Source organism: Mustela nigripes, chromosome 7 (assembly GCF_022355385.1).
Source record: "Mustela nigripes isolate SB6536 chromosome 7, MUSNIG.SB6536, whole genome shotgun sequence".
Lineage (NCBI taxonomy): Eukaryota > Metazoa > Chordata > Mammalia > Carnivora > Mustelidae > Mustela > Mustela nigripes.
Window position 1 is genome coordinate 35,953,828 of NC_081563.1, and position 9,440 is coordinate 35,963,267.

The 9,440-nt window shown below is 48.4% G+C and overlaps 1 protein-coding gene across 7 annotated transcripts in view; it reads left to right on the forward strand.

Annotated features, from left to right (window-relative positions):
• Positions 1 to 9,440, forward strand: part of ACOXL (acyl-CoA oxidase like) — a 347,875-nt gene that overhangs the window by 68,396 nt on the left and 270,039 nt on the right. The gene's annotated exons all lie outside the window — the stretch shown is intronic.

Sequence of the window (9,440 nt, forward strand, 5' to 3'; positions counted from 1 at the left end):
CTAAGAGCTGACAAGTGAGGGGAGGCTGGCATGTCTCAGCTCCGTTCACTGGGGAGATTTGATGGTCACGTGGCTGTTTGGGGCTTGGCATTCAGCATCACAGTTGGAGTCCATGAAGCCAGACCCCTAGAAGACATCTCTACCTCCCCTCCTCTCCCACCTTCCCAAATACTAATTTGGAAAGAGAAGCCAGTAGAGGCAAGTTCTGGAAGGGCCTTCTCTTTCTCCTTTTTCTCCTCTTCCTCCTCCTCCTCCTCCTCATCCTCAAGGCTCAGCATTGTCTGTTTTCTGGGCCCTTTCCATCCTTTTGCATGTAAATATTTTAGCATAAGAAGTAAAGGAAGTAAATATTTTAGCATAAGACATGCTGGTTCCCCATTCTCCAAAGGGTCTTAGAGCAGGGAAAAACCTGCTCTAAGCTCCACGGAGCTTGGTGAAGCTGGAAGAAAAATGAGGAAACCCGTGAATATACATTGTGGCATGAATCCAACTTTCCCATCAAGAAGGAATAAATTTCATTCACCTGACTCGAGGCTGACATCAGCACATAGTCCGTTGACTAGCAGGAGGATTCTTCTTTACTCTCTTCCGAGGGTTTGGTCCTACTTCCCAGGAAGTGGGCCTGGTAGGACCTGCCCTGTGTTTTGCATTTCCAGCTGGTGGGTACAACTGAGATGCTGTAAATACCCAGGCTCAGTGCTCAGCCAGCGACCTCAGGCCCGTAGGCACTGCTTCCTGTGCTTGTGTTCCTGTGGTTCTGAAGGGGTGTTGAATTCTGAGGTCCTGCATCAGGAGTGGCCCAGCCAATTGGTTCCCTTGGCTGAATCGTCTGACAAATGAAGGAGGCCCCAGGGAAGCTTGAAGTCAAGGCTGTGTTCTGAAGCATAGCTTCAGAGTGCTAAGGAACGCTTCTTCTTTAAGTCTGTAATAGAAACCATTTCAGCCATTTCGGGACTCCAGAGAGAGGCAGAAGGGGAGAAGTCGGTGAGCTGAGCATTACATTGTAGAGAAGCTGGGACAAAAGTCAGAGCCAGGATTATCTGTTCCCTCAATGGCAGTCTGCACGAGTCCCTCTGCTGGCAGTGGCCTTGGGTCCCTCTGAGGAGAGTGCCCGAGGGACACGAAAGCACCTGCTGGCCCCTGGCCTGTACAGGCGATGCAGAAAGCCTGTGCTTTATGTTTCTGAAGGGGTGGTGGTGTGTGAAGGACGTCCATGCTGCCAGCAGCCCCATTAGCTCATCCGGGCTGGTGGCCGAGGCCCAAGGGCAGGCACAGAGTAGCAGAGCCAGGGAAGTGGCAGGGCCTTCTGGAAGAGACTTGATTTTCAGTATCATCCAGATCTGGAGCAAGGAGGGTGGGAGAGATGGGACCATGGCTGATTTTTTAAAGATTTTATTTATTTATTTGACAGACAGAGATTACAGGTAGGCAGAGAGGCAGGCAGAGAGGGGCGGGGAAGCAGGATCCCTGCTGAGCAGAGAACCCGATGTGGGGCTTGATCCCAGGACCCTGAGATCACGACCTGAGCCAAAGGCAGAGGCTTTATCCCACTGAGCCACCCAGGCTCCCCCATGGCTGATTTTTAAAAGGTCCTTGTTCTCTAATCTCCCAGACATTGGCAACATAGAGGCCCTATCTTGATCATAGAATAGGGAACCAAGGGCTCAAATCTCAGCCAATACATGACTGGCAGTAGGGCCATGGACGAATCAGGAGGCCTCTTTAAACCTCAGCTTCTTCATCTGTAAAATGGACCTTGTGATAATGGTGAGGCAGGAGCGAGTAGAGGTATGTGCGACGCTGGCACAGAGCGAATGTTCAGTAGCTCAGAGCTGTCACTGATATGATGCCTGTTGCCACTGCTGCTGTCACTGGGAAGATAGGAGTTAGCTGTGAGACAGGAATGAGTGGGCTTTTATTGGAACACATGCCATCCGGGCCTTCAGGTAACAAGGCAGTCTGAAAGGTTTTGCAGAAGCATGCAGTTTTCTTTGGATTTCTGTGTCTCTGAAGCCAAAGAGTGGCTGTGAGTCAGCACCTGCCCTGGCCAGGAGGCACATCTGCACGGTGACAGGGAGATCCCCTTGTGGAGCCTGTGAGCCCCCGGCATGATGTGGTGTGGGCACTGCCGAAGCGCTCGGCCCTGATAGACAGCGACCCTGGCCACTGTGATCTCATCGCGAGCGTCTCGGGCGAGGATGATCTCACCAGTCCTCTTGGCAGCTCCTCCTCTCCTATGGCTCAAACACATGACAGATGTTTTCTCGGCTGAAACCCAAGACGGTCCTGCTTGTTCTGTTCTCGCTGATGAGTGGAAAAATGGATCCTTTTCTCCTATGTGCATTCCTTATGTATTAGAAAACTGTCACCGTGGCTCCCCACGGTGACATTTGCTCAAGGCTGAGCATGCCCGGACCTTTTAAACTTTGCCCAGATGTCTTATTTTTCATGGTTATCTCTCATTTCCATAGTTTCTTAGTACTTTCAGGTTTTCTCTTAAAGGCTTGCCTTAATAGCCTTCCTCCAATTTGTGTCCAAAATGCCGTGCCAGATTAAATGATTAGCAGGAACAAAAGGAAAAGGAAACCAAGGCATTTGGCTTGGGTGGGAGGTGGGGCTTCGGTAGAGCTGGGCAGCTGAAGTGGAGGGCTGGGAAGCCTTTTCAGAAGGAGGAAGGAAGCTGGGGAAAGTCACCCTGAGTTCAGAGACAGAAATAGAGGGAGTGTGAAATGTGAAAGAGTTCTAGCCCATCATTTTGGGTTGATCTTGCACGGAAGTAAATATATTAGCATAAGACATGCTGGTTCCCCACTCTCCAAAGGGTCTCTCTAGTCTTTTAAAATAGATAGTACATGGTACCGGGGGCCCTCCCCCAGAGTTCTGAGCACCTCTGGGTGGGGCCGGGGCCGGGGCCGGTGAAGCTGCATTTCTAGCAAGTTCCGCACTGATGTTGACATTGCTGGTTGGGAACCACATTTGGAAAACTCCTGCACAGAGCTGACGGATAGAGTCATAGATTCCTGGCCCCATCCCAGCCACCTTGCCCCCATCCTGGCCTCCCGGTGCCTCCAAGATCATGGCCCAAGTTCTCTTCCCATCTTCAGTGCCTTGCATGACCTCTCACTCGGCCTCCTGCACACGTGAGCTGTGCTACCTAGCGTGCCCTCCCCCACTTTTCACATGGTTAGTGTTCATGTACATGTTAGTGGTCAGAAAAGTAAGTGTCCCTTCTTCAGAAAGGTCACAGCCTACGTGTGGTCCCTCTCTCATGTTTTCAAGGCCCTGTACTTCCCCTTGCAGCATTTGCTATGGTTTGACCAGCTAACGGTGTGATAGGCCATTTCTGTGTCCTTCCAGCCTAAAGGCTCCACAGCCAGGGCCCTGCCGGCCACCTTCACTGCTGGGTCTTCAACTTCCCACGTGGCATGGCACGAAGTAGGACCCCAGCAAATAGGAGTTGGCAGAATGAATGAAGAATGAATCAGGGGTGCCTGGGTGGCTCAGTCGGTTAAGTGTTTGCCTTTGGCTCAGGTCATGATCTCAGGGTCCTGGGACTGAGCTGCTTGTCAGGCTCCCTGCTCAGCGGGGAGTCTCCTTCTCCCTCGGTCCTTCCTTGTGCTCTCTTTCTCTGTCTCAAATAAATAAATAAAATCTTTAAAGAAAAAAAAAAAAGGAATAAATCAGAATTCACAAATTGAGCACCTGACAGAGTTGTTAGTAGAAGTAAGTGTTCCATACATGTTTATCTTGTGCCCCACACCCCAACCCCTCAGTTCATTCCAGGCTTTCAGGGAAGAAGGATGTTGCTAACTCCTCCTTCTGACTCTGCACATAATATGTGCTTTATACGTATTAACTTATTTCTCCTCATAACAGTTCTGAGGAGGTTCCATTTGTATGTGGGGAAACTGAGGCCTGAAGAGATCAAAGGAATTTGTCCAAGGTGGGCACTGAGTATATTACAGGTTGACTCTGCTGGTCCTTGATAAGGGAAATGGCCCCATATTTGGAAGGATGGTCATAGCATGTTGTGTGGAGAAGATTGACATGTAGATATTATGGAAAGATAAAGTTGGATTCGGTGAAAACAGGGGCAGGCCAATGCGGGACATGAATACTAAGAAGCTGGAGGTGCTCAGGTGTGTTCATGAGCTGCTGAATTAGCCGAGTTATCACTTTGGGTTGTAGAAGGCCACGAGCTGGCCTGTGAATCATTGGGTTAGGAAGACCTTCACCACAGCCCTTAAGCTGGACCATGGGAGTGGGAGCCATGCTTCTCCTCATCACCTAATCCTCATGCCAGTGCTGAGGCAGGCGGAGGGAAGACGGCCCACATAAAGTTGTTCGGGTGAGGTGTGTGGGACTGACGTGTGTGAGACAGCTGGAGTGCTGTGCTTACCGTAGGCCATAGCAAGATCATGAACAGCATGGACTCTGGAATGGGCTTCTTGGATTCGCAGCCTGCCTCTGTATGAGCTCGGCAAGCTACTGAGCTTCTCCATACCTCTAAATACAATGACAGCACAACCTCGTAGAGATGTGGTAAGGCCCGGGTGGGTCAGTACCTGGAAGGGGCTGCTACAGTGCCCACAAACACTTACACTGTCCGTATAGGGAGGCTGGTATTATTATTAGATACCATTATATGTAGGTGTGATGTGTGAGCTTATATAATCAAGTTCAGGGCTATCAGTCATGAAAATGACGTCTGAGGCTGTGAGGATACCACACTGGGTTGATAACACATGCTCAGCCTGCTGTGCTTGAGCTGACAGCAGGGATGCATGAGGCTGAGCCTGGATGTGGCTGGGAGATGTCTGTGGTCATGGTTGGCTGTGGCTATGGGAATGGGGAGTGGTGAGGTCTGTGCCATCTGGCTGTCTTCCTGGGGATCATTAAAAGACACATGGTATTGAGAGAAGAGTGGAGGGAGTGAAAGACCATCTTTGACTCATAAAAAGCTGTGGTATGTATGATGGTGGATAGCTTTTCCCAGTTGCTGGGGCTGAATGGAGAGCAAAGGGAAGAAATTGGTTTCACATGGGACACTCGGGACTCGTGATAGGAACATGACCTTTTCTGACAGTGAGTCTTGTTGGACATGAAGAAAGGGCCTTAGGAAGGTGGTAGAGTCCACTTTTTCAAGAGAGTCTCTCTCTCCTATTAATGGGGCTTTGGAGATATTATGGCCTTGAATAACTTTTTGAGACCTTCTGACTGTGCGGTTTCATGGAAAATTAGAATAACAAAGAAGAGGAGGTGAGGGGTATCTGAGTCTTCTGAGTCAAAGAAGGTTTTTCAAACCAGAGGGGTGTGATGGTGCAAAATCACTTGAGCCTGGGCTGTATTGGAGGAACACAGAGCAGAGCTGGCTGTGTGTTCCTTTTTTCCGGCCTTGCCCTGGGGCTTCTCCTTCACACAGGCTTTGACACATCCCCAGAGATGTCCCAGATGTGTGTTCTCACCCTGGTGTCTGGCTCCTGCATTTAGCTCGGCAATGCCAGGCCTGGGGACTCTAGTCACCAGCTGGGACCAGAGCTGGGCAGCTGGCATCAGAGTATGAAGCCTGCCCACCCTGACAACCATGAACCAGTCCCTTTAAATTAATAACCTCAATTTCTGTAGCTACCACTATAAAGCTATCAAGTTTTTGTCTGTTTAATTCTTGCTAAGGAGGTCACCTACTTTAGTTTCCTTTTGGAATCATTTTACGTTTATCTCTCCTTCTTGTCACTTAGTTTGATTTCATTTTTTGTGATTATTAATAGAACATTTGGTGGAGAAAGACCTTGCTTTTTTACTTGTTCTCCTTATAGGGCCTAGTAGAACACTACATGTCATGCAGTCTTTTTACTCTTCCTTTCCTTGCCTTGCCTTCTCTTCCCCTTCCCTTTCCTTTCCCTACCCCTTCCTTTTTGCCTCCCTCCCTTCCTTCCTTCTATCCATCCAGCCATCCAGCCATCTATCTACTCATCCATCTTCCTGTCAGTCTACACACTCATGTACCCACCTGTCCATTCATCTTTTGGACATTCATCCATCCATTTATCCAGCAATCCACTCACCTATCCATTCATCCGTCCATCCATCCACCCACACACCTTCCCACCCACCCCACTACAAAGACTCTGAACCCAAGGGTGATCCATTCATGTACGATTTGGTAGTTAATCGGGAGCTATGTAATGTTCTAAAGAAAGGCAGTCACTTTTCTGATGGACAACATATTGTAGAAAAACGCCCTAGGCAAGAGTATATAAGGAGAAGTCAGAGGCATATTCTATCCTCCAGAGCCTGGCCCTCAGCCAGCATTAAGGACTAAATAAGGAGCATCTCTATAGGACCTTGTACACATGAGGGCTTGGTGTACAGACTGAACTGAATGGGATTGGATAGAAATAGAAGAACTCTGACAGTGAGCACAGAGAGATCTCTGCCTTGTCGAATGGTGTGGTGTAACAGAGGGCAGAGTAAGGTAGAATATGGGGTCTCTAGAGCAATGTCTTGAAAATGTACGGTACTCACAAGTGTGTGTTTATCATTGAAATTGACGAGGCAGAGTTGATTGATGTTTATTCTGTTGATCTTTTGTAATGTGGCCAGTCATCCCTTACCACAGGGAGTTGGAGAATCGAAAATGGGGCTCATTCTGTGTCAGTTGTATGCTTGTTTTTTTAGATACATTGTGTATGCTTTGAGGAAGCATTTTCATGTTGCTCATCTTGTTCTACTCAGGTTGACATTATTCTTATTTTAGTGTCCTCACAATGTGTACACAGGTGAAAGGAGCAGAGGACTTGCTCAGATGCTGGGGAAGTCCCGTGGGATAAAGGGTTTGGTCTGGATGACCCTTGGAGGGGCCATCTGTGAAAGAGATAATACCGTTTCCAGTTTTCTGGGGTAGAAACTTCCCAAGGTTGACCACCAGAGGGTAGCAAATACCAATAATGACTTGCAGATTATTTTTTTTTCCTATTTATTTGGGGTTGTACGTAAGAAAAGCCTGGAATTTTGTTGTTTTCATCAGTTTAGCATCTTGTCAGCTATGAGTGTTGATTATTACAAAATGGTCAGTATAGGGAAAAGGGGGTGGGTGCATCACCTGAGTAATTAATTGTCTGGCCCAAGACCAAGACCGTACACAGGAGGCAGAGTTATCTGGATGACTCTTCAGGGTATAATTTGGCTCACAAATGGTTTAAAAAAATTAGTTTGCAGCATTTGGGGTGGGTGTGAAAATGGTAAAAAAAAATTTTTTTTTTTTTTTTTTTTTGTGGGGCATCTGGGTGGCTCATTGGGCTAAAGCTTCTGCCTTTGGCTCAGGTCATGCTCTCAGGGTCCTGGGATTGAGCCTGGCATCATAGGGTTCTCTGCTCAGCGGGGAGCCTGCTTCCCCCATCTCTCCCTGCCTGCCTCCCCACCTCCTTGTGATCTCTGTCTGTCAAATAAATAAATAAAATCTTTAAAAAAAAAAAAACCAAAAAAATATTTTTGTGTGGTGTTTCCATGGCAGTTTACATTTTTAACAACTGAAATTTGAACATTTATTTTTTAAAAGGTGCATCTGCTACCTTTTCCCTCAAAGAGCAAAAAGTTAAAGAGCTAGTCCAACTGTAGATAAGTAGCAACTGACATGAATTTTTGAAATGGTAATTTTAAAGTGTTACCATTCTGAATTTACTTCAATTCTGTGAACACATGCGGGATGAGCCACTGTGGGCAGTAAGCAGAGAGAACCTGGAGAGGTGTGCGCCCTCTGGGAGCTCACAGTGCATCCTGGTAACCTAGATCCTGGAAGGTGGTGGTTGTGGGCTTCATAAAGAGAGTGTCCAGAGATTTTTGTGGTTGGAAGAGACCTTGGAGATAAGAGTCCGGTGCCTATGTTTTACGGAGACATTTCTGAATGAGGCTCTGAGTCTCTCAGGCACCGAAGACCTAGAAGCTGACCTCCAGCCCTTCCGCCCTGGGTAAAGTCTCCAGGTCCCACCTGCAGATAGACCACCCAAGAGAACATGCCGGCATATGGAGTTTTTCTGTGTTGGAGGAGAGGAAAGTCTTGGGCATCCCTCCCCTTTTGATGTGGCCCAGGAATGTGAGATGTTTGTGACTAAGATAACGTTTCAAGGAACAGAGCTCCCTTGAACTAAGTCATCAGAGGCTGAGCAAGCCTCGTAGGAAACCCCAGTCTCCTCAAACCCTGCGGTGTGGCCGTGGCAGCTATGAGAAGCAGTAGTGATGCTGCTGCCAGTATAGACTGCTTCCAAGCTGCTCTGCACCTGGGTGCCACTTGGAAGGGGGCTGTCTTCTAGCAGCCTGCTCACCCAGGTCATGGAGAAATGGTGCCCAGGCTGCAGCTGTGAGGAACATCATCTGTCCTGTTGCCTGCCCCTGGGAGCACCACCTGTGCCACCCGAGAGGTCAAGTATGGATGATTCATGGCGGGCTTACTGTCCTTAGGAGCTTTTCCACCTGAAACTTGATATTTCATGTTGCACAAGGGCTTGTACATGTCACTGTACCTTTTCCTGACTCCACATTTCCTGGACTCCATTCTTCTTCCTCTGCCATGGATCCATCTGTTGGTAGTTTCTCAGAGAAAGGGGACAGTAGTACAACCCGTCCCCAAGTAATAACTCCTTGTCCTGAGTGCGTCCCTGAGCATGTTATAGATAATCAGTCCTTTAGTCATCACAGCGGCTCTGTGAGGTGGGTGCTGTCGTGATCCACCCACCATCTGGTTTTTCCAGATGAAAAAACCGAGAGATAGAAAAATGTAGCAGCTTGCCCCGAGTTCCCCAGGCCTCCCAATGTGGCAGCCTCGTGTTGGGGCCCTGCCTTACCCACACTGGGATGGCTTTTGTCATCCTCAAGCAAGGAGTCCTATGAGTCCATCACAGACCCTGCTCACTGGCATTCCTGGACCACTTGGACACATGTTGTATTTGCTTTGGTTAACCAAACCAAACCAAACCAGAAAATAAAAAGAATCTTTTGTCTACGTTTAAAATTGTGGCAGTTCCACTCAAACTGGGATTTGGCAGATGCCGGCTGGTTAGCGGCTGGGCCAGAATCCCGGCTTCCTTCTCCACTGTGGCCTGGGACTTGACTTGTTCTTTAGCGGCACCACGGACTTTGCGGGATCACCATGTGTCACTGTGGTCCTGAGCATCAGTGTGCAGGGGGCATGAGGGGTGAGGGGAGACAGGCAGGTCCAGCTTTTACATAGAATGTCCTTTTATGGGGAGAAGGTCCATATATAATGAACATTTGTTGAGCATGTACAACTCTGAGCTCAGTCCAGTAGGATGGCTTTTTTTTTTTTTTTTAAGATTTTATTTATTTATCAAAGAGAGAGAAGGGGAGAGAGCGAGCACGGGCAGACAGAATGGCAGGCAGAGGCAGAGGGAGAAGCAGGCTCCCCGCTGAGCAAGGAGCCCGTG